At 35.6% G+C, this 25548-nt stretch overlaps 1 protein-coding gene across 1 annotated transcript in view; it reads right to left on the bottom strand.

Moving 5' to 3' along the window:
- Nucleotides 1-25548, bottom strand: part of LOC145673465 (lysosomal alpha-glucosidase-like) — a 140936-nt gene that overhangs the window by 64634 nt on the left and 50754 nt on the right. The window lies entirely within an intron of this gene.

Here is a 25548-nt window from a genome sequence, read left to right as displayed (position 1 = left end):
TAATTTTAAAAGCATAATAAAGCCAAGGTGACCAGACGTCCCGTTTTAGCCGGGACAGTCCCTTATTTTCAACCGATGTCCCGTTTTTTTCTGATTCTCAAACGGGACGCCTAAATGTCCCGTTTTAAAGCAAACATGACCCAGGTGTCCCGTAATTATTATTCAAAATATAAATGGTCAATGCTAATTCTACACTCTTCCGTACCAACACTCATTGGGAAGGTTCAGCCGTGCCTAGAACTTCTGAATATTCAAATGAGAATTGAGTGTTCTGTGGTTCAATTAGGAATTGAGTGGGAATTCTGAGCGTTCAAGTAGTTAAAAGTATTTTTGGGTAGTACTTAAGTTAGAAACGCTGTGTTATCATTTTTACTTGTGTATTTTGTAAATTGAAAACACTGCTGAGTCCCGAAATGCAATGTGGAAGTCACCCCCTCCCCTTCCCCGTCGCCGATTCGTATGTGTCCCGTTTTTGAAAGTAAAAGTTCTGGTCACCTTGAATAAAGCATAATTTTAGAAAATAAAGCATAAAGCATAATTTAAAATATATAGCACAATTCTTGGAAAATTCTGTTTAACTGCAAGTACCGGTGTAACATACATTATTAACATTTTTAAAACCAATATTCACATTACAAAATTATTGAGAACATAACAACGCAACAATGAAAAGCTTATTTTTATTCCTGTAAACTTTTCGGTGCAATCCTTTGATATACAGAAAAAAAGAGAAAGTAGAAGAAAACTTTCAGCCAACAATAAATAGTACAGAATTCCACACGATATTGTTATGTGTACCTCTTGAACTTGAGCACACTTTTTGGTGACATCTTTTACTTTCCCCTTCTGTATATATGCACGTCTAAGGCGCACACAACTGATTAAAAACTGATTCGAGCAAACCATATCTCTTTACAGTGCATTAAGTAGAAAGTTCATTAAATATGAAAGGAACTGGTTGCATAAAATATTAATAAATAGATCAAGATATTTAGAATATTTAATGTATAGTAAATATTATGCGTTATACAGGATTAATGTAAAACAATGATTGAAATTAGCAATAAAATATAATACAGCATAATTTGAAAAAAAGCATAATTAAACAAAAAACAAAGCATAATGTGGGTTGCTCTACTTATTAGCCATAACTAAATATATCAAAAGTAAGGTAAAAGTAAATAGAAACGATTATCACTGATTAAATTAGTTGTAAAGAGTTGGCCAGAAAGTGGAAAATAATCAAATAAGATGATTTAGAACAGCAGTATTCATCCTGAGGTACTCGATGACTTTTTAGGGAGTGCATAAAATTTTAAAATAAGAATAGTGCATATATTTTTTAAATGATAATGAAGGTTATTTCTCCAAAGTTACTTTGTACTGCCATTTATTTCACCAAATAAATTAACTATGTTAAAGTTCCATTAACCGCTTCCCAGATTAACCCGAATATTTACGTTTAGGGATAATACTGGACTAACCCGGGATAATACTGGACGTAAAATTGGATTAACCCGAGTTATTACGATCATCATATTTTTGTTACGTTCTTATCTGGATTAACCCGAAATATTGTGTCGGGAGCACGGAGCAAATATTTACAAGCAATTCAGCCGTCTTTTGTTTCGGATTTTTTATTTAACATCGGGGGGCAGTATATTAGTCACATAATACTCCCATGTATTTTTCAGTGTTAACGCTACGAGGCAGCTGTTCCTTAGTTTTTTTTTTTTTTTGACGGATTTGTTGTTTATGACTGCATTGTTGAGTGCATTTTGCAAACAATGAGGAGTGACGAAGAAAATTTCAGTGGTGTTAGTGTAGATAGAAGTGGCAGTAGTGTCAGTGGACTCGTTACTGACATTCTTTTTTATTTTAACATTTTCAATATGTACGAGGGTAATAAAAATGTAAACGCAATTTATGAATTACGCTGAGAACGAAACGCAGAGGAAATGGCAAAATAAAAGTCAACATGAGGTAGTGTTAACAGTTCTTTCGTCTGGTTACAGCGTAATCTCTAAATTATCTTTACTTCTTTATTTGCATTCTTATTATTACTAACTTTTACATTTGATTTTCTTCTATTAAATGAAAATACATATATTATCAGTAGCGTAGCGTGATATTCCGAAATGGGGATGCCAAAGTTAGTCATTTGTGCGACAGAGTACTACTGCAAGCAGCAGTACATAGCTATTCCGAATGGAAATATAGGGTTATACAAAATTTAGGAGGAAGCCCCCCTAATTGGAGGTCTAGTGGGGCATAGAGAAGCGAATGTGTAGATTACGTTAGAATTTAATAACCAGTTGTCTCAGCTCCTTCTTGCCACTACCGATGTGACGAAAAAACTAGGCCCCACTTTTGTATGAACATTGTTTCCAGTATCGTTCCCTTCATTTCTTTCTCGTGGGCGGCTTTTTTCTCCACATACCACACGTCAATCTCGTTCTTTCAAAATATATATATATATCGCCCCTAGAAATTTGTCATCTTGGGTCCGGAACTCAGACGCCCGTTCGTGAATATGGGCCTGAGTGTATATATCATTTGAAGATGTAAATACAAAGCAATTAAACCAACTCTGGGGGCCTGTTTCTGTATCCAAATACTGAAGTCAAGGGCGCAAATCTGTCTTCAACGTTCGTGGGATGGGTAAGACTGTTCCCATAATCCCTTTCTTTTTTTAACGATGTTCAAAATATTTATGAAGTTGAAAAAATGCTGTGGAGGATTAGGGGAGCAGAGTTGTTTATAACATCGGCAGAAGGGCACATTTTAAGGCTTATTGTGGGGGGAGGGGAGAAGAGACTTATATTACAGTAGATGAATCAGATTTCTGAGGTAAACCTGTTGTACTCGTATATTATATACCAAATGATGTAGACGAAATAGTGGTACATATCATTATTACAACTCAGTGCCGTGAGCACATTCTGAAATTTGAATATATGCATAATAATAATTGACATGTTTCTTACGCATCCACAATGATCCACATTAAAATTTAAGGACATTTGTTTTATAACAATACAAATATTGACTTCCCCAAAACTATAAAAGAAAATCAATCAGGCCTATAATTGGCGCAACAATACTCTTATCTGAGCAAAATTATGATTACCACAATAGCATTATAGGAATTGTTACAGGAATTAAGCAAATAGTTGAAAATAGGCTACTAATAATTAATGACAATGAAATATTAAAGAATACGATTCTTTTTTAAAAATAAAACAAGTCAAAGCACATCAGTTTCCTTTGTGGCAGTCGGATAGAAATCATCATCATCACAATCTCAAATCGGATTATTGGGGGGGGACAAGATTGTAGGGAACATGTTCCCCTTATGTTCCCGAGATTTGTGCCAGTGACTGAAGGGCTCTGGCACAATCTTTGAGAGGGACGGGGAGTGGTGGCTCTCTTGTCCTACCAGATCGGTGACCGTAATTCTACAGAATGCTTTAAATTTATGCCTGTGTCTGTGAGCTCCTTTACGATGAAGATTACAATTACGATGCATTTAGTTACGATTAAGGCATAACTATTTTAATACTATTATTTCCATAACCGGCATGTTTCAAAAATGCGTTGAACTAACAATTTCCGTTTTGTTCTATTTCCTTTATATTAGGGCTCGTACGTTCTGTTCAGAAACTATAGCTTAGTTCAAAATATATACAGTTGGAAATACTTGAATATGCCAGCGTATATCTAAAGCAAATGTGGGGTTGCAAGGGATGAGGAGGAGTGAGAAGGGAAGTATTGCGCATGCGCATTCAACAGAAAGCAGACGAAAACCCCGATGCTTTCAATAGGCCTGGAAGCCCGAGGAAAATAGCATACGACAGGAGGAAAGACAGAAAATGTGCATCTGAGCGACGCGCATGCGTAGGTTCCTCTTGTCAAAGTAAGTCGAGAGAGCGCGCCAGAAGATTGCAGTGGAAATAATTGTAATAATTACAAGCAAACAATTTATATATAATGAAATACGTACTTTTTCTTATTAACAGGGGATGCCGGGCATACCGGCGTTCCCTTACGCTACGCCGCTGTATATTATGACAACATTGCCATTTTATTATGACACATGGAAAAGTATATAACTCTCCCATATTCACTTTCTAAAGATCGCCGACAGTTGTCATCTAAATCCATACAGTTAGGTCTATACGCACTCATCTCAAGATTTTTCATCTTATGATGTAGAGTCAGAGTTTTTCTTCACCCTTGTAGCTCACTTTGAAGCAATTCATCAGGAAAAAATAATATATAATAATAACCGCATGCATATGACTGGCAATAATTAGTGTTGGTCCGTTCGCGATTCTCCGCGACGAATCGAAGGAGCTCGGACCAAAATGAAGTCATCGCTGCCACGCTGTGGTCTAGATATGTATTTCAACTTGACGAAACCCTGCCGCCGGTGGCACACTAGCGGCAATCCTTCGAAGCATCGCTATATCAACGATCGACATTTACCAGCAAGTGGGCCACTAGGTGTTGGCGACGTTAACGGGATTGATTCCTGACACCAAGGTAAGACGAAAAGTATAGACCAACCTGGATACACAAATACTTCCTTTCGGAGTTATAGGCTGCCGAAAACATGAAAAAAAAAACTTTAAAAGTCCATAGCTCCAAAACTTCCTGACCTACCGCCATTGGCACAAGACTTCACTTAGAAACTAATATGTACCCTAACCAAAATCCAATCTGAAGAATTCTCCAGTACTTCCGCAACAATTTTTACAAAGGTAGTTGGTAAGTACTTCAAATCCTCCTCCTCCTATAAAAACCAAACTCCTCCTATAAAAATTGTTGTGTGAGTACAAAAGGATTCTGAAACTTGGATATTTGGATAGGGTACATACTTGTTCCTAAGTAAAGTCTTGACCGACTGCAGTAGGTCCCATAGTTTTGGAGCAATGGACCTTTAGAATTCATTGTTTTATGTTTTCAGCAGCCTATAACTCGGAAAGGAAGCATTGTGCGCGCAGGTTGGTCTAATATATATGTATGTATGTAATAGTGTATGTATATTATTTAATACAGTATATATATACAGTATATATATATATATATATATATATATATATATATATATATATATATATATATATATATATATATATATATATATATACTGTATATATACAGTATATATATATATATATACTGTATTAAATAATATAAATTCACTATAGGGTGTTTCAAAACAACACCGACAACGTTTGGGAGGGGATTCCTGACACCAAGATAAGACAAAAATTATAGACCAACCTGGGTGCACAAATGCTTCCTTTCGGAGTTATAGGTTGCGGAAAACATGAAAAATTCAACTTTAAAGGTAGCTCCAAAACTATGGGACCGACCGTTGTCGGGTCAGGACTTCACTTAGTATGTGCACTATCCAAAAATACCTATTTCAGTATCCTGCGGTACCTCCGCAACAACTTTTATAGAGGTAGTTGGAGACTATTACTAATTACATGTTTGTACCCAAACTCCCTCTATAAAAAATGCTTTTGAATACCTTAGGATTCTGAAACATGGATTTTTAGACAGGGCACAAATTAGTTCCTAAATTAAGTCGTGACCCGACTACGGTAGGTCCCATAGTTTTGGAGCTATGAACCTATAAAGTTAAATTTTTCATGTTTTCGTCAGCCTATAACTCCGAAAGGAAGCATTTGTGCACTCTGGTTGGTCAATACTTTTTGTCTTACCTTGGTGTCAGGAATCACCTCTCAAACGTTGTCGATGTTGTTTTGAAACACCCTGTGTATTATTTGAACAAAAAATAAAATTTAAGATTTATTCTTTATTATAGACTAGTATCAGAAAACCCGTTCTTCACACGGGGAAAATAGTTTCATTTTCGACATAAAGTGTAAAGGGTTGAATTTGGATTTAAAGTGCATCGAAAGTTTCACTTTTCATCTCAGGGACCCCGAAAATTATCGACATTAATATTGGTCATTTTCGATCAACTTTATATATCTCTCCCCCACCCCCAAGTTGCGGGGCTCAATTTAGATTTAAACGGCAGCAGAAGTGTCACTGTTCTTCTCAACGACCCAAAAAACTATGGATTGGACACTAAGGTCGGTCATTTTCGATTATTTTTATGTATCTTCCAATCCTCCTCTCCCTAATTGCGGGGCTGAATTCAGTTTTAAACTTTGGGAGTATCATTGTTCACCTCAGGAAACCACAAAAACTATGGATTCGACACAATGTTCAACAAATTTTGATCGAAAGTACGTAAATTCTTTGAAATTGCGATTTTTACATTCATTTAAGCATAATATGAAAGGAAATGATAATAGAAGAATTTTCTTAGCTCAGGTTGTGAAAAAAACGCCCTTGTACAACAGTAGCTGTATATATACAAATGTATTAATATTTATAGAACATTTAAGCAAAATTCTTGTAAAAACCCACATTTCACTTTTTTTTCTCCATTTCACTGTGATGTGATAGGCTGGGGAGTTAAGAAGTACCCTAACCTATAGCTTTCAAAATTGCGCAAATACCAGTTTCACAGCGATACAGAAAATAAAGTAACCGTGGTCAAGTTAAGCATTAACAATTCCGTAATAAAAATCAGTATTAAATCAAAACTTAAAAAATATGTACAAATACCTTTTTGTGCAAGAACTACACTGCAATGTAGACAAAAGTTTCAAGTGATCCCTTGTACAGGATTATGTTTATTTTATTTTGAGCGTTTTCGCTTGGCTTGCCTTTTGTAGGTTACATCTGGAGCATCCCTTGCAATAGTCCAACAGTAGTCGGCCAATATGTTAGAACTCCACTTCCCTCATATCTCTTCTCCATGGCTGCAATATCTTGATGGAAACGCTCACCATGTTCGTCACTTACTGCTCCACAATCTTCGGGAGAGAAGTCTAGATGTGAATGAAGAAAGTGGAGTTTCAGAGACATATTGCAACCAAGATTTTCGTAGCACAATAACAACTTTGCTACCAGTTGTTTGTAATTTGTTGCTCGGTGTCTTCCCAAGAACTGTGAACAAACACTCTTCAAGCTTTCCCACGCAGCTGTCTCCTCACCTTGGAGAATTTCGTCGAACTTGTGATCTTTGAATATTTGCCTAATCTGTGGCCCTATGAAAACACCCTCTTTAACTTTGGCATCACTTAATCGAGGGAATTGTCCTCTTAGGTACTTATAGGCCTCATCATCTTGGTTCATGCTCTTAACAAAACTTTTCATAACACCTAATTTATTATGTAGAGGGGGAAGCAAAATTCGGTTACGATCTACCAGTGGTTCACGCTGCACATTTTTCATTCCCGGCTGAAGAGTTTCTCTGGTACTCCAATCACTTTTGCGGTAATGAGATCCACGATCTCTACTGTCCCATTCACATATAAAGCAACAATACTTTGTATACCCTAACTGCATACCTAGCAACAGTGCTATTACTTTAAGGTCACCACAAATGAGCCACTGAATCGTAATATTTAATGGCTTGAAGTAAACGTTTCAGGTTTTCATAAGATTCCTTCATATGAACTGCGTAACCTACAGGAATTGAAGGAAGTTCATTTCCAATATGTAAAAGCACTGCTTTAAACTCACCTTGGACGAATCTATAAAGAGCCTCCATTCCGTAGGTTCGTAATTAATTTTAAGTGCCCTCATGAGACCATTTACATCTGTACATGCCACAAGTGTGTCTTCCATAGTAAGAAATGAAGTGAACATCTTCTCCCTATTTCGATACACTGAAATATTTACTTTTTCCTGCAATAAATTCCATTGCTTTAAGCGTGACGCTAAAATTTCGGCTTTGCTTTTCGCTAGGTCCAAGTCTCTGATTAGATCACTTAGTTCCTCTTGAGTAAGTCTATGTGGTTCACATGGAGGTTCTTCTACAACAAACGTAGGGTCCTTCGAAGTACTTGATTCAGGAGCTTCAACTTCTTGATTATCATTAGAAAAAAGATCGTATTCTTTAGGTGGGTCAGGAACAGGTAGTCCTTCTCCATGTGGAACAGGGCGCATTGCAGAAGGAATGTTAGGATAGATCAAGGCCCTCTTCTTCTTCGTGGAAATTCCCTTCTTGACGGAAGGAACCATACAAAAATAACAGTCTCTGATGTGGTCGCTTGGCTCCCTCCAAATCATGGGCACTGCAAAAGGCATTGAGCGCCCCTTCCCATTAATCCAATTTCTTAGATTGCTGGCACAAGTGTTACACACAATGTAGGGTGCCCAAGATTTATCTTGGTCTCCAATTTTACAACCAAAGTAATATTGATAGGCTTTTCTTATTAGTGGTGTTATAGTCTGCTTTTGTGAGGAAAATGTCACTTCCCCACACACGTAGCAGAAGCTATCCGCACTGTTTACACAATTTCGCGGCATTTTTGTTTATTGAAATCCTCAAAATGTCACTTGAAATAGTTCCGACAACTATTTAAAAATATGCATTCGAAATACCAGTATTTTTGCATACTTGTAGTTGTATTTTTATGTCCTGCACTACACAAACGTCACACCCAAAACGCTGATAACTGCACTAAACCTGTCTTTTCTAACAATAGCAGAACACTACTGAGATAAGGAACACAATGAAACCAAGCGTTCATATAGTTTCTCCAGTGTTGCCGGATCAGTGTAACATTTTACCCCAAACGAAGCGAATATATTTATTTTTAAAGCGTTATTATTAGACATGCCTGTAAAACGAAAAGTAGAGCTAATATTCGAAAATAACTTTCAAATTCGTGATCAGCACCACAAAATCAATAAGAATTAGCTGATTTTGTTCAATTTACATTTTCGTTGTTGAACAGTGTAATCTTTGGGTGGGGGGCTGAATTTGGGTTTGACTCGATTTTAGTTGAGTGTCCCGTTCAGCAACGAGGCATTATGAGACGTGGACCTTCAGCTTAACGTGAGTTCCGAAACTCATGAGCTTCCACCGGGAATCCAACCTGGGTCTAACACGTCAAAGACGCGTACGCTAACCGCTTAGCAACGAGGGAGCTCGGAATTTGGATTTAAACGGCATCCGAAGTGTCACTGTTCGTCTCTGCGATCTTGAAAACTATAAATTTGGTACTATCGGTCAAGTTCAAACATTTTTATATATCTTCCACATTCCAAATTGCGGGGCTGAATTTGGATTTGAACGGCATCAGAAGTGTCACTGTGTAATGTACCATTACAATTTGTGTAATGAAAGTTTTGTTGGGAGGCGTCCACTATTTTTTACACGTGCTGTACCATACAATTTTTTTCAAAATATATTTTCGGTTTACATAATATATTTATTCGATTATTACTCAACTCAAAATTAATGGGGAAGCTTGGAATAATTTAGTAGAGATTATATTTTTGGGGAATAATATCTTTATTTGTACATTTTTACATGATAATATCTTGTATATAGGTATTTCAAATGGATAAATATTAAAACCATTATCTTAACGCTATACAAAAGCATAGGCCTGTTATTGGGCAGAAATTCTCGGAATTAACCACCAATCTAATTTTTGGCAAAATAATTTAGATCCCCTTCGTCCCTCTGAGATGCCCATATCCTTCCAAGATCTGATTGTATCAGGTTTTTACCGTTTTCTATTCGTTTTATAATTTTCCACCGCCAAAACCCTTTGTTCTGATTAAACTATTTTCTGACGCTATGGTATCAAGGCACAAGAATGATCATTCTAGAACTTACGACTATCTGAGATACAACTTCGTTGGTTTGCTGTGGATATTTTGGTGATTTTATAGCAAAAACAGGCAGTTAATTCAGGTAAAATTAGCTCTATTTAAGAAATTAAATGGTTGGAAGCAGACAGAGAGCCTGAGATAGCAAACGCTCATCAGTAATTTCATAAAACAGTGAAATATAGAAGTCAGCTCGACAGACGCCATGATGTCATCTACCGATAGTGATGGACAGGATTCATAAAAGTGTGGGTTTTCAAATTCAGATTTTGTCATTAGTGTTTCTTAAAAATCTCCTCCTTGTCATTAGTGTTTCTTAAAATCTCCTCCTTTAACCTCCAAAATTTTAGTTTAGGGTTGCAGCGACCTGTCCACATATATAGTTTCAGTTTGTGTATGTAGTAAGTGTATTTTTTAAATAATTAGTAGAATGCGATATGCTGATAACTAGGGTAATTTTCATCATGGCAGTGTAAACGAAGAAAGGGACTCTCATTCACTCTTAAGTTGAGCAAGCTTCGAACGAAAATGGGTTAAACAAATTTTTTAGGGTCCTATTCCCTTCAGAATAGGGACACCCTACAATTAGCAGTTTTGATATATCCTTGCAATAGTTTTAACACAGAAATTGGAAAACATGATTTAGTTTGCAGAAGGGCTATGTGGCTCTGAGCATCTCTTTTCCCTCCTCTTCAGTTTATAGAGTCGATTAGGAAATTCAAATGATATTATTTGGTTCACGTATTAGCATGTATAGTTATATGTATCAGTATTTACTTTCTTAGTTTACATGGAACGTAGCATGTATATGTGTAGAAGTAGTGAGTGAGTGAGAAGTATGACATATTTAACTATGGACAGTGTATTGTTTTTTCTTATTCTTCATCTCTAGTCCGTCTTGAGAAATATTTTGATTCATAATGAAAATTCACAGTTATTCCGTATCGTGATGTGTAGTGTACAAAGGTATATTCAGTCGTGCATAGGTTGTTTATATACCAATAGCGCCACTGTGTCCAAATTCAGTATCATCCGCTGCTCGTATTTCTATTACTCGAATGTCTTAGTGATTTAGTTTATACGAAATTGACCCTTCTTTTACAATTAACTACACGTAAATATTATTTCTGGCCTATATAAACAAATAGTTAGACAAATTAATTTAAAATTCAACGTTCCTGAAAATTACAATGTTCTACATAATACAGTAATTAAAATATTAACAAAACTAAACTTTGCGTTCGTTATTAAGCAGAAGTTAGAATATATGATGCTATTTTTCCGTTCGCAGGTTACGATGCTAATTGATTTCTTATTCCTGCTGTAGAATAAACCTCATTTTTACCATCTGAATATAAACGTCTTGACTTAATATTATCGTTGATAATATTGCTATTTTTTTGACCCTATATGCAATTCTTGAGCTGTAAAGTGGAATATAGTATGGCTTTTGTTGTAAGAAGGTATAGGTTCGTGTGATGCCTCGTGTATTGGTCAGTGCGTGATTAATTTCTGTAGTGGCGTATAAGTTGTGATTATATGGTATGACTTTTTTAAACAATCCTTGATATACCTAAAGTATATGGTGCCGAGGATCAAATAATCTAGTAAATCAATTACAGTAAACTATAGTAATACCGTGCCAGGGCGTCAGAAAATCCCCAATGTCTATGAATTTTCATTTCTTCTGCTTCTAGTAGACTTAGTGTTTTGAAATTAGTTGAAACTTTGCGTACTGGTAGCGGCTGATGATGTTTTAGCTTTATTAACTCGCCAGTACAAAATTTAATTTATTTATTTTTTATTTTCGCAAATTCCAAATTAAGATTTCTTCTTTTTCATTGACTTTAGTCTAGTTTTCCATACCTTCCTTGAAACTCTTCTCAGTTTCTGAGGGGTGGGATATTTTTTTTTTTTATTTTTAGAAATCGTAAATTAGAAAACCTTGTTGATTCTCGGTAGTTCCGGAGTCTCCAATTTCTCAGTCGGATTACAGCGAGGAGAGGGATTTCCCTAAAGCTTCTGCCTTTGGGAAAATCCCCGTAAGGGCACAGACTTACTGTTGCGTGGGAGATACTTTATTTTAAGCTACTTATTTAGTAGGGCAACCAATTTTGCCTATATTGACGGATGGAAGGAGCGAGCGATGGTCCGATCTATGATTAAATTTTTCTTGTGTTTCCTTTTATCTTTGTATAATTAGAATCTTCGTCAAGTTGGTAGCTATTCCCACATTTGTTTCCACTAGTAACTCTGAATGTATATGTTATAGTTATCTGGGCCAAAAAGTGTTGTCTGTATCTTTAGTTACATTTATAACTATATTATTTTTGTTTGCGTGCCTACCTTGCACATTGAATGTCCACTGTTTTAAACCGAATATCTAGAATTATGAATTTTATCTTTCTGCGCGGGAAATAAATTGAATTTATATATATATGATATATCGGATGTAAAGTGTAAAGTGTTGCAACTATAAAAATTTGATATATATATTGAATGTGAATATATTATTGAAGTAAAAATATAATATTGAATTGAGTAAATGAATATAAGTGAAAAGGGTCTTGGTACCTTACCCCGAACGGTTCTTGGTTGCCACGGTCGTGGAATATCCGATAAATATGAAGTGTAAATGTTAAAAATACCGCCGCATGTTATATATTCTTTTAATTTGTGTGATATTTCTTAATAACCTCTGTAATAACTAACATGATTTATTATTTTTACTAACCGCGTGTTGCATGGGTCTAAGGCAGGTCAACATAACCCTAAGTTATTACCAGATCTATCCTCAGACCAGTGAACTGAAATCCTACTGTATAAATTACATTTGATTCCCTCCCTCCTGTACAACTCCTAAAACTTAACCAGTGCTTTCACCTTTAAAATCATGTCCTCATCGACGAAGATCTTTCTGGACTTGAAAAATTCTCGTTCACTAGTTTCCTTTTTCCTCGAGTTATGCGGATTTAATAATAAGTGGGTTTAGTTCGTGATATAAGGCGATAACGGTTCAAACCTGGTCAAGAAACTAGTACCTCAAGTTAAATGACCAAAGAAGGAAAATAGTCGCCATAAGAATAAGGGCAAACTTTCCCCCCTTCTAATCCAAAAGTGAGAAAAATATAAATATATTAATAAGTATATCTACAAATAGACTATGTATCGGTTACGATCAGTAATCTAATGTCATGTGTACATATGAAAAAATGAGTAAAGACAATTGTTTTGGACACCACAAAAGGGTGCATTGATATTTAGTGAGATATTAACGCTCGCCATTAACTACGAGACAGGACTCGTATATTAACTCGAAAATTTACTTAAAAGTTTCATATATGAGAAAATACTCATTTGAATCCTCATATAAAGTTTTTCTCTTTCTTCGTTCAGTAATAATTTTGTAAAATATAAATAATTATTTTTTTTAAATTTATACCATATGCTTGAAACCTTACCATACCATTCATACCATATGCTTCATTTCATTTTTATAATAGGTGTAATAAATGTTTATAAAATTGTAGTTAGAGGGTTTATATTACATAATTTTTATCCAAGTCAATACGCTGTCCTGTATGTATGTGAGTGTCTTGAATGAATGATAAATTTAGTTTTTAAGTAGTAGTATTAATATTGATTTACGATGATAGTGTGTGTAATATATATGTAATAATATACTAATGCATGACGGAGGTCATGGGGGAATAGCTAATTCAAATGTACGAAAAATCGGCTCTATAAGAAAAGCCAAAACAAAGGACAAGCCAGAATAACGACAGCCTTTCCAGAGATCTTACAATTTCTATTTGTGGAAGATATATACATTATTTCGAAATTTTTTTCTGGCCGATTCAAATGTGTGATGGATTTGCAATATAGGAATTCAGATACTAAGTAAAGGTTATGTAACGTTTGGAAATAACAAACAAACAACTAAATTAAACTTTCTCGTCACCCGGGCTGAATCGGGGCAACTCGCACTTGCGTAGTTCCTGGGTCCAGGTCAGGGTTGTATGAGTGAACATGTGTCTCTTCCGGATCACTTCAACATCGATCCTCAAGTAATAGCATTTGAATATAAATGACCCTTTAATAATTATTCAAGTTTCTTCACCATATTCCCATATTTATCCAGTAATTCCTTCTCCTCTAACATCCTCTATTATTCTTCTTTTTCTCCCTTCCCTTCCTTTTTCTCTCCTATCGTATTCTTCCTCTTTCTCACTCTTTTCTTCCCCTATTTCTACTAAAAAAACTGAAAAGATGGGTCGTAACTGGGAGTTGTCGGTATTGACACGGTCATTAAATTGTTTTCATGTTTCTTCGGAAGTCCGATATAGATTAATCAACTATAACACAAGCATCTGAAGTTAGAAACTAAAAGTTCATTTTATTTTAATCTTACACATTTTTGGCTAAATTATCAAAATTACAAAAGATTTCAATTTTAATTCAAAAGTATAGCGAAATCTATTTGACTTCCCGTTTTTTCTCTCCTATTCAACTATTCGTCTTTGCGACCCCGAAAACTATAGATTCGACATTAATATCGGTCATTTTCGATCATTTTTGTATATATGTGTTTCCTCCGACCGCCTACTTGCGGGGCTGAAGTTTATATTTAAACGGCATGGAAATGTTACTGTTTATCTCAGCGACCCAGAAAACTATGGACTCAACACTAATATCGGTATTTTTCGACCATTTTTTAAAATCTTCCCTCTCCTAATTTGCACCGTCGCGTCATAGTGAAAAAAAATCTATCCCAGGTGTGAACCTCGTCTATGTTGAAAATTTGATCGAAATTGGTCGGGTGGTTCAAGAGTTATTAAGCCACAAAACATAGCCACTTTCCTTTATATATATGCAGAGGGTTGATTAATTCGTGTGTCAATTTCATTTGTTCACTTTGCAACAGTGGTAGGAGGTAAAGTCGTGAAATTTGGTGTAACTTTAGACGAAGGATATAAGTTTTGTTTCGCCATAGAAGCATGTCACTTGTACTAAAGATTGGAGAGATATAGGGTCAAAGGTCAAATTTCGATTTTTTTCCTTATGGGACTGCAATGGTAAATTCTGAAAGAGCCTGAAAAAACGTAAATCGAAGTGATAACAAAGCAAATGCTGTATGCAATGATTCTACGTCGTAAGCCGACCAAATATGAGTCAATTATATGTCAAGGTCAGAGGTCACGGTCAGATCAAGATCACAGATCACCTTGAGAACCTATTGGACATGATGACGTACGGACATTGCGTTGTTTTCAGTGTATTCAAATGTGTTTTCAAGGTGACCTGCGATCTTGATCTGACCGTGACCTGTGGTCTTGACACTTAATTGACTCATATTTGGTCGGTTTGCGACGTAGAATCATACCATACAGCATTTTGCTTGTTATCACTTCTATTTACGTTCTCTTCAGGCTCTTTCAGATATTATTATTGCACTCCCATAAGAAAAAAAATGAAATTTGACCTTTGACCCTATATCTAGTACAAGTGGCACGCTTCTATGGCGAAACAAAACTTATGTCCTTCATCTAAAGTTACACCAAATTGGACGGCTTTTCCTCCTACCACTTTTGTATATACAATGAACGAATGAAATTGACACACGAATTAATCAACCCTCTGTGTATATATATGTATATATATGCAGAGATATTTCATTAACCATAATACAGTATGTATTGTCATCCTGCTATTGTCATAATGAAGAGCTTGATTAATGAATGCTTTAGGATAAGTTTCACCTGAATAAGCTTACAGGATGAGGTTTCGTATACATCATCAAGTTTTAGGTTTACCAATTATTTTTTCTCCCTATTCTCGATAACTACACATAAGCTTTAATGCTTACGCATTTTGTTCAGCTCAATAAGCTCTATCAATTGGTCGAAATCTCATCTGCAGACATTCTTAAACGTTCAGCACTTATTAGGCTACACGAAACATCAACCTGTCATTTCTGTGAAATAACGCAATTCAAACTCTAGTCTCTCCTAGGAAATATTTGAGTAACATTTAGTCACGCAAAGGAGTTTTCATAGGAATTTCAGATTGAAGTAACGAATTCAAAAACTAAAAAAGAAAATAAATTTATTATTTTGTTTTCCTTTACATTAACTTTTAACAACTCAAACACTGATGTCAGTTTCCTATGTATTTTTTTTTAGTCCAAGTAAGTCTCATTCGGGCCTTCCCTCTCAACTCTTTTAACATAATTAATATTAAAAGAATACAGTCTAATTTTTAAATTTCACTCTCAGCATGTCAATTCCTTTTTAAACAGTGAGTAAGAAACGTATTGATTTTTCATGTTCAAATATGCATTATTTCATTCCGATTGGTTCCATGAAAGAGAGGGTTTTGATAGGTTGTATGCCTTTCTTGACGATTCGTTGCAGAATTCAAACAAATAGCAATATTCTCAACCGCTCTATTTCTTTCAATATGAAAAACAAGGTCAATACTAAAGAAATGAAATATACAGGCGTACTTCTTCCTATTTTTTGCGTTGAACTTTAGACTCCAAGAGCAACAGCCAATCAGATTCAGTTAAAGTAGAGGTGGAATGGCGCTGTCGTCCTGGCGCCACAGAGAGATAAAAACAGAATATCGGCTGCTTATTATTAATACGACTAGCAGTTTTACAAGAAAAAATAAAACAAACTAGAAGAACATAACAAGTGCTGGAAAGTGGGGCAGAGTGAAACAATTTGATTTACTCAGTGCCACTGGCGCAAATCCCGAGGGGATGAGGGAGACACGTCCCCCAATCTTGGAACTGAGGTGACTGTCTCTCCCAACAATCCGATTTGATTTTTTTTTCTTTTTTGAGGGCAGAAATGTGATTTGCGTCCGACTGCCACAAAAGAAGGGAGATGAAATTGATGTTCTTGCTGTATTATATGCAATAGGTTCACCTCAGAAATCAGATTCATCTACAGTAATATGAGTCTCATCTTCTCTCCCCTTCCAGAATGAGCCGCCCGACTCCCAATGTTAAAGACAACTATGCTCCCCTCAACCTCTACGGCATTGTTTTTCAACTTCATAAATATTTTGAACATCTCTCTCTCAAAAAAAAAATATATATATATATATATATATGTAGCAACTGTCTTACCCGTATCCGCAATGTTGAAAACAGATTTGCGCCGATGCTCAGTACCTACCGGAAATAATCATTTCAAACTCCGACTGTAGAAATATTGCAGTACTAGCGATATCAATTGCTAATTTGTAAGTGGCTACCAAGTGTAGGTTCATTGACCCACACGGGATTTTTATTTTTATTTTTTCTTATGAAAAGTAAAATTTTGAAGAGCTTTACTATTTAAGGATTCGGAATTAGGTTTCTGGGCTGTCGGAATCTAAGGCCATTTAGCCCGTCACGAATACGAAGGATGATGTCCCTCAGCGAGCACACTATCCGATGAGAGGGAAAGAAGGAAGCGGCCTGGGACCTTTATGTCATGTACAGCCAGCCACAAAAGTAATTCCCTCCCCCCTCCTAAGCGCTCTAATTCCATTACTTGGGGTCCAGGTCTTTTGCAGTTGTGAGAACGCCTAGACATATGCAACCCAGCTTACACGTAAATTTTCTCGGCACTGACAGCAGTTGCTAGCACTGAGTCAAGTCTTTATGCTAGTGAAATTGTGAGTAGATGACCCACGAAACATTTCTACATTCTGAGATCAATCTCTCTGGTTCAGTGTGTGTTGTCCAATGAACATCATATGTTAATCTCAATATTGCTGTGTAGGTAATGTATTTTTTCATTATATACTGTATATTCAAAGAAATAAAAGCACTGATCACATATGAGTCAGAAAATGCTTCAAAGTAGCTGAAAATATCAAATCTACAACAACTACTGGAAATAACTTTGTAAATGATTGCCTCCACTGAGAGACCTTCCCCAATTCTCCTCATTCTAACATCTTTTTCTTTCTAGGGAAGAGAAGATCTTGCTTATCACACTGAGTATGCATTGAAATTGAAATTGAAACAGGAAAACTTGCAAAAAATTCAGCCTCGCCAGGATTCGAACCCAGATCTACCGAAAAGAAGTTCAATGTGCTAACCACTAACTTACCGCGCCATTTAACCTGCCACCAAAACCAATAACTAGTTAAAATCGTTTCATGGAAAAATATAAAAAAGATACTCAAATAAACAAACAAATATAAACAAAATATAAATAAAAATATAAGTAATAAAATATAAGCAACTTATGTGAGTGTCTCAATGACTTACTCGAGATTTCCTTGTTTCTCGAGATTTCGAGAATTCAAAAACAAATTATATACACGTTGCTCAATCAAGAAAGTATCACGAAATGTTTTTCAAGTTGAGGCTACTTCATCGGCAGAGCCGAAACTTGTGGGGGGAGCACCTGCCCCCCAGAGAAGCTCCCCGCCGTTCGAGGGGGCCCATTTTCAGACAAAATTTTCTTACCCCATACACGAAACGAACATGAAATTAGAAATGCATCAAATAGGGTCGCTACATTACATAAACAAAACAACATACAAAAGGTAAATAGAACAAAAATGAGTCGTGGACTCATTTGAGTAATATTTATTGGTATGGCTTTGAGATTTATAAATATTGTCCCCTTAATAATTTTGCCATGTATGCAATGGGCCCAGGGAGTAACTAACGGAACCGCAGACCTTGCCATGCGGGAGGGCCCACAGGCTCCGGTGGGCCCATAAAAATTAAGAGAAATTTGGAGAGAGGGGCCCAATAATTAGAAATCAACTTTTTCTAGGGGCCCAAATAAGCTTATTAATGCTTGCCCCCCCTCAGAAAAGAGTTCAGTTGATTTTGATTTTAACGTCCCGTTCAACAGCGAGGCTATATGAGACGTGGGCCTACTGATTAACGTGGAATCCTAAGCACATGAGCTCCCGCCGGGAATTGAATCCGGGTCTCCACGCCAAAGGCCTCCCCCCCAGAAAAGTATCTAAGTTACGGTGCTGGTCAACAGTTGCAGGGGTGGTCCCGATTTACATTACATTTCGTCTTTAATATAACTTCTAATTTCGAAAGTAGAAAAGACGACAGAAATTATTTTTCCATTCTCGAAGTTGTATCAACACGTGTAGAAATAGACAGTTCTGTGTTTATGTTCCATAGCTACTAATTTATTTTCTTATATTGATATGAGGAGTTTGTGGCAAATTAAGGCCACATTATCATGAGGCGCAATCCACTAGGGGTTCGAATTCCACTGAAGAGCAAGGTCGGAATTTTAATTGTCCTCAGTATTTCTGTGTTCGTGTTCCTGTAGTGTTTGGAATACGTCGAAAGCACATGAGGTGCCAGTGGCGAACAATACTACGGTTGGGGCGATTTTTTGAAAAAAAAAAACGTTGTGAAAGCAGGGAACTCTCACTGCAGCTACTTGGGTTCAAATCCCGTCGTGGAAATTAGTAATTTTTCTGAATGGGAAGATAATGTTTATGTAATTGGTATTGTAATTATGTTATTCCTTTATTATTATTATTATTATTATTATTATTATTATTATTATTATTATTATTATTATTATTATTATTATTATTATTATTATTATTATTATTACCACAGAAGGAAAGAAACAGTAACATAGTCGAAGGTATTCATAGGAACAGAAAAAATATAGAGTATGTCAGATGTTTCTTAGGTTTACACATGAACGCAATAATATTATTACGTTTACGGATTTACAGATAGAATTATCATTTTATGACAAGAAATGGAATGTAAAGATTTGTTAGCTGATAACAGTAATGCCCTTCTTGTTTCGCCCTTCTTCTAAGTAGAAAGGTGATGTGACATCTTAAATAAGATCATTCTCGTGACTAGCGATCCCTATTGTAAGTTCGATAACTATTAGCAATTTGTGCACAAGTATGAACAATTCCTTGGAACTCATTTTTGGCCCATACTACAGCAGTCATGAAGTGTTTAGCCCTTATGTGTTCACCAAATACGTTACTTGCCAGACAGTTAGGAAGGTTGATAGAGATGACGTAATTTTCTGTTATTGGCGTTTCACCTGTAAAGGAATTTGTCTCAACTCTTAGACCCAGAGAAATTGAATATTTTTCATGTTACTATACATCAGAAGTATCAGTTTTGTAGATTGTAAAAATTTACTGAATTGCCTCAGAAGGAATCGAATTCGCGCCCCCAACATTACAAAACTAACGCTTAAGCCACTACTCTAAGATATCACTGTTCTGGGAGAAGGCAAAAATGGAGCTGTAGTGAATTCAGTAATTACACACTTTTACGATTCCAGTGAAATAATGCTGAAACTTTCGGATTTTAGTCATGATAAAATAGTAAAATATTATGCAGAAAGAATAGTCCAGAGAAGTCAACTTTAAATTGACAACTCATATGTACGGAGGTTCTGCCATATGATCTCGCCTCGGGACCTGATTTTTCACGGCACGGCATTGGACAGATACTCATATTGTTTGGAATCTGGTGTTTCAGGGCACTGGATTATTTTTTAAACTAATTAACCGAACCTTCCTCAGTACCTTACTTCCTATTTTTACAGGTTTTACTCTCTTTTACAGTTTTCCACTAACTTTTTAAGAACAGGGACAGAAACTTTGAGGACAGTAAAAATCACAAACACTATTCGCGCGTTCCTGCCTTGCCTGAAGTAAACAATCAAATATGGTGAACATGCAATTTTTGGTCTTCCATCTTTTATGTACTGTCAAATCCAGAGTTGGAATGGGCCAGTGGGTCAAATAGATCGAGTCTTCTGAGTAGATCAGTGGGTCGTGGGTCAACAATATGTGACCTACTGCGACCCATCATCCAGAGTGACCCACTGCGACCCACCACCCACAGTGACCCACTCTGACCCACCAACCCACTTTGCTCACTGCATTGTATACAGCATCTTTTAAACAGCAATTTTTCTCACCCTCGACTGTAGCCATAGAAATTAAAAACACGTTTCTGATTGGTTGCAGCTTACGATTGTCCAAATCTTCTGGTGTATGTATTGTGTATTACAGTAGGAATAAAAGAATATTGTCACTTTTTGGAATTGAAAAAGAAGAAAATTGAAGAAGCAGTTGAGGTTAAATTTACATCATGGTAGTCATGGTGGAACAAAACGAGCCCTGCGGGACTTCTAACCCGCTCCTCCTCCTCCTACTACTACTACTACTATTACTACCACTACTACTACTACTTATACTGTGGATTCGTACAGCAAAAATGCACACGTAATGAATCATTTCTTGAGTATTATTTTCATCTTATTTTAATGAAAAAAAATGTTTTGAAAATTTTAAAAATAAAATATAAAAATAGAAAAACTTTCCTTGGCCCGAGTTTGAACCCACACCAAAAGCAATTATAATTACTAGCCCATTGCGCAAGTACTTTCGGCCACGAAAACTGCCAGTAACAGACACTTAATTTTTTATATATTTCTGCTACGTGGCGAGAAACGGATAATTCCAACTTACCAGAAAAGCGTATTTAACTCCTATGAGTAGGGTCGAGCGTGATTTAAAAATATGCTTCCGAACACTGGTCACTTTGTCTACGTTTTACTTTCATGGCCTCCATTTCTTTTTTTTTTCATTTGTTTCTCTTTACTTACTTGAGTTGACTATCTCTAAGTGAAAAAAGAACTTGAATCATTTTTGGATATTGATATTTGTATTTGTAATAATAGGAATAGGACGTATAGTATTACTTGGCTTTTGAGACACAGACTGTAAGCTTTAGAGGAGCTAACTACTGGAAACTATACATTTTTAAATGATTGTAATATATAAATTATTATATAAAAACTAAATGTAACTATGTGTGTCTAATCATCACGGGAAAATTGCAGTCAAATCAAATGGCTTTGGGTATATACTTAGGCCTTAATCCAAACTGTGATGTTATCATATTGCGTTCATTAAGATAATATTCTAAGGGTTAGTGGGGATCAGAATATTTGCGAAAAAAATTTAGTATCTCACAAACCGTTAAACTTACGGAGCTGAAATTCAGTATATTAACTCTTTATTGAAAATGAATAGAACGTCTCTTAGCATTTTTTAATATGCTCCTTTATATGGAGGGGTGCACTTTCTACATATAGTAAATATATGGTAGGTTAGTTTGTAAAAATTATCGAAAACGATCGATATTACTTAAGAAACAAGATGATAAAGAAGAAATACAGCCGGGTTCGATTCCGGCGGGAGCTCATGTGGTTCAGATTCACGTTAATCTGTACTTCATGCCGTAAGCGTCGGTGGACCACCGATGGACATCTAGTGACTAGGGATAAGGTAAAATGCGTTCGCCATATAATTTTATAATAAAATTACGCGCATCTATTTACTTTATTTCATAGTTGTCCCATATTCACTTTCTCATATTCGGCATCGAAATTGCCATCGAAATTCATACAATTATACGAATAATAATAATAATAATAATAATAATAATAATAATAATAATAATAATAATAATAATAATAATAATAATAATAATAATAATAATATCAATTACGTAAAAAATACCTTCCAATAAATGTCACGTTGAGATTGCAACCCGGGTCACTGAAATGGCAGTTCTCTGTTTTCACACTTTGCGCTCAATTCCTCATACAAAGATTAGAAAATAAACTAGTTGTTATGTTAGATAAACATAGCACACACTATTTCTACACGTGTGATGCAATTCAAAGAATGCGAAAAGAAAGAAAATGCCGGCTTTTCTTCTTTAGAAATTAGAAGTTACGGTGAAGAAGAATTGCAGTAATGTAAATCGGGACCAGTTAAAAACAATGAGGTAGCCTCATCTTGAAGAACGTTTCGTGATATTTTCCTCATTGACGAAGATCTATATCTTTTTTTGTAGTTAAAGAAGGAAACCTCGAGCAAGTCATTGTAACACTCATAAGGAACGTCAGTAGGGTGGTGACACTTGGGGGAGTTTTTTTGACCTACTGCGCATGCGCAAACTGCTCTGATTCCTTTTCCAGTTCCGATACCTGTTCCGATTCATGTTCCGGTTCCTGCTCCGACATCTGTTTCGGTTCCTCCGGAGCAACGAGTAGCCTTTTACGATTATGAACACCATACAGGAACACGCATGCGCAGAAACATTACACCCAACGGCAAAACCATAACACTACCGGTAGTGTTTTTTCACCTATTATATAACATCAGGGGTGTACTCGTTCTCTTTTACGAGCACTTTTTTCAATGGCAACATAGTAGAGCGAAGATTAAAAAATAACAACAGCATTTAACAAGTCTGGTTATTCACACACACACACACACATACACACACACTTTACAGAACCCTTGATGACGCTTGCGCAGTAAAATTAAAATTCCAACTTAGTAGAAATTACACGCATGCGCAGAAACATTACTGTTGAAATTACGTACAACAGCAAGACTATGAACATTGTAGAACGAACATAACACTGTCGGTAGTGTTTTTCACACATTATATAACATCAGGGATATACTCGTTCTCTTTTACTAGCACTTCTTTCAATGGCAAGATAGCAGAGCCGAGATTAAAAAATAACAAAACCATTTAACAATATAGCATAAGTCTGGTTATTCACACACACACACACACACATATATATATATATATATATATATATATATATATATATATATATATATATATTAGATACAACCATAAGTAATTACATAAGAATTGTAAAATAACAATGATTATTAAAAAAAACTGTTATAATGAAAATTTTAAATGAAACAGTAACTATCTATTTTTCGGTACTTTGTTCCCATATATATATATATATATATATATATATATATATATATATATATGGTTTACGGAGAACTTAATCTCGCTCCAGTGACCATTGTATTTTCATAAATGAATAAAGCATAATATCATTAGCATCAACGATGGAAGTTGAGAATTTATTTAAGAAATGCTGTAATGAATAACCAGACGCACGGCATGCTAAGTACGGAAAACAGTAATGTCCACAAAATTGAAATAAATCACCTTGAATGCGTTTATTGTTCCATGTGTAAAGTAAGCAGTTACGTTTTAGAAACCTTATATGATATGATATATATGATGGAAGACCGTAACTATCGAAATATTCACCAGCCCCTAATTTTGAAATATAAATGGCAATCCAGTGTTCACCTGGTTTATCACTAGAATCAGTGTTTATAATTATCGCAGCAGGAAATGTGTGAATAAAACGTGGTAATTGGTCTGCAGCGTATACACCGATAAAATGATCGTTAGACAGATTTTGTTGTAATGCCTCATAAAGTTGAAGTGTATTTAACATGTTAATCAATATATATTTTTCCTTGGAAATCAAATTCTAGTTCTGAAGAGAACTCGTCATAACTAATTGCTGTTACAGGAGATGTCAATACTTGATTAAAATGAACCTCTAAACGTACACTTCCTTTACGTTGTGGACTAGTATGAAATGCTGCACTAGCACTAGAATCAGGAGTTCAATCAAATACCAGTAAAGTATAACCATTAGGATATCCGACAAGTGAAATATCATTACGTTGATTAGAATAATAAATAGCAGACCCTGCAAATAACGTAGAATATGCTTGCATGTATAGGTTATTATCAAAATCTGGCTGCAATGGTTTGGATGGAACAGGCGTTCCGTCAACATACAATGTAAAGAAGTTCATACTGAAATGCTTAAAATTAAAAGGATTTGTCGTGTAAGTACCATTAAAATCGGCATTAGTAACAAAACCAATAATAATACGTTTAGGCACTATTCCGGAAAACAGATCTGGAAGTGTGCTATCCATAATATCCTGTGGTAAAGTTTCTGTTTTTACCTGCACATTTCTTATAGGATATTTCATTCTAAATTTAGGATTCTGTAATACTTTATTTTGTGCTATTTTTACAGCTGGGATACATCAACCTTTTTCACCAGCAGTGTTGCATCTGTAATTTTAACTTCTCCCTCAGCACCAGTTTCGCCCATTAGACAAAAAGACGCTTTGGCACGGATTAGCTCAATACGCAGCTGTACACCATTCAATAGAATTTTTTCTTTATTGAATATATCACCGTGAATATAACCCAGTAATTCAAATGGTTGATAACCCAGTGATAAGATGACGTTGTTTAAACCCTAAATTACTATCGGCCACACTATCCACACTGACCTGCAGTATCCTTAAACCACATAGCAGTCTGAAGATGTGTTGTTTGCAATGGCATTATAATTTAATAGTTTTTCTATATAGGATCGATATGGATATGTATGCGAGGAGTAGGATATAAGTTGGTTATTCAGATATAGTTGTACCTCACTGAACATTGCACCAACTTCGACAACGTGTTTATATAACGGTACGTCTTCTTCGTAGTAAAATATTACCACATTCGCTGCTTAAGAGAGCGATTAAAGCGTTACACTATTCTTGCCTTATTACTGGGGTTTCTTGTTGTGAAAAACTTAATATTTTGCTTTTTCAAATACATCTGGAATGGTTTGTTAACAAACTCTGTTTCTTCATCTGTTTGTAGGCGTAGCGGGTTAGGCCTGGTAGATGCAAATATTTTCTTATATGCACTTATGATATCGGTACTAGTTTTTGTACGCATAGGCACGGCCCATGCATACCGGCTAAATATATCTATTACTGTTAAAATATGCTTGTACCGATTTTTGTAGACTTTGCATGTCGTTTAAATCAGCTTGCCACTGATCATCAATATTAAACACTAGATAGAAATTGCGTGAAAATTAATTTCGTGCAGGCTTATGCAGTATATATGTCGGTTGTTCTGTTAAC

This window comes from Thermobia domestica, chromosome 16, assembly GCF_964235325.1.
Source record: "Thermobia domestica chromosome 16, izTheDome1.hap1.1, whole genome shotgun sequence".
Classification (NCBI taxonomy): Eukaryota; Metazoa; Arthropoda; class Insecta; order Zygentoma; family Lepismatidae; genus Thermobia; species Thermobia domestica.
The sequence above is the reverse complement of the archived record's forward strand: the minus strand, read 5'-3'. Positions and strand labels throughout refer to the sequence as shown.